The sequence below is a fragment of the Eumetopias jubatus genome, unplaced genomic scaffold (assembly GCF_037043125.1).
Source record: "Eumetopias jubatus isolate StellerSeaLion01/CBP00866 unplaced genomic scaffold, mEumJub1_p1.0 scaffold_14, whole genome shotgun sequence".
Lineage (NCBI taxonomy): Eukaryota > Metazoa > Chordata > Mammalia > Carnivora > Otariidae > Eumetopias > Eumetopias jubatus.
The window spans coordinates 106,703,459-106,704,599 of NW_028274820.1; the positions used below are offsets into that span (position 1 = coordinate 106,703,459).

General features: G+C 41.8%; 1 pseudogene; it reads right to left on the reverse strand.

Annotated features, from left to right (window-relative positions):
• Positions 1–275: 275 nt before the first annotated feature.
• Positions 276–865, reverse strand: LOC114201785 (large ribosomal subunit protein eL19 pseudogene; annotated as a pseudogene).
• Between the last annotated feature and the right edge of the window lie 276 nt (positions 866–1,141).

A 1,141-nucleotide genomic window follows, 5' to 3' on the forward strand; every position in this document is an offset into this window, starting at 1 on the left:
ATAGAAAAAAGAAACCAACCATCACGTTTTACTTCAATTCAGTCTTTGATTTATGCTCCTACATAGAAATCAAAGAAAGAGATTTTATGGTATGTGTATAATTTTTCCTGCATTTTTTACTTTATCTCATCAGCTTGTCTCCATGAAAAATATTCTTTAAAAATAGTTTTTAAAAACAACTAATTTTTTTTTGAAGCAGATAAAGGTTGGTTTTATTGAATAACTGATCTGTGTTACTGCCGAGGCCACTATGTACAGACAAAAGAGAGGGAGTTTTACTTCTTCGTGTCTTCCTCCTTGGACAGAGTCTTGATGATTTCCTCCTTCTTGGCCTGGAGCTGGTCTTCACGGCGCTTGCAAGCCTCCTTGGTCTTAGATCTGCGGGCCTCAGCCTGGTCAGCCAGAAGCTTCTTGCGAGCCTTGTCAGCTTCAGCTTGTGAACATGTTCCATGAGAATCCGCTTGTTCTTGAACATGTTACGCTTCACTTTCAGGTACAGGCTGTGACACATGTGGCGGTCGATCTTCTTAGACTCACGGTATCTTCTGAGCAGCCTACATAGAATGCTCATCCTCCTCAGCCAGGTGACCTTCTCAGGCCTCCGAGCATTGGCAGTACCTTCTCTCTTACCAATGCCCATATGTCTGCCCTTGCGGCGGGCCAAAGTGTTTTTACAGCACCGAGCCCGGGAATGGACAGTTACAGGCTTCCGGATGATCAGCCCATCTTTGATCAGTTTTCAGATCTGCTGACAGGAGTTGGCATCGGCGATTTCATTGGTCTCGTTGGGGTCCAACCAGACCTTCTTTTTGCCGCAGCGGAGGACACTGGAGGCAAGCCTCTTCTGAAGCCTGAGCACACCCATGGCTGCCTAAAAACAACTAATTTTTTATTACAAAAATAATAAATGATCACTATAAGAACACTTGAAACACAGGAGAAAGTACAAAAAAAGAAAATTAAAATTGTTGCTGTTCCCTCCTCACCTTTAAGAGACAGCCAGTTGAGAATTCTGTATATTTCTTACAGTATTTTCATACTACTGAAATGATATTATTAATGCCAGCTAACATGTATTGAGTATTTATACTCACCAGGCAATTTGAAATGTATAAAATGTAATCCTTGCAACACCCTCATG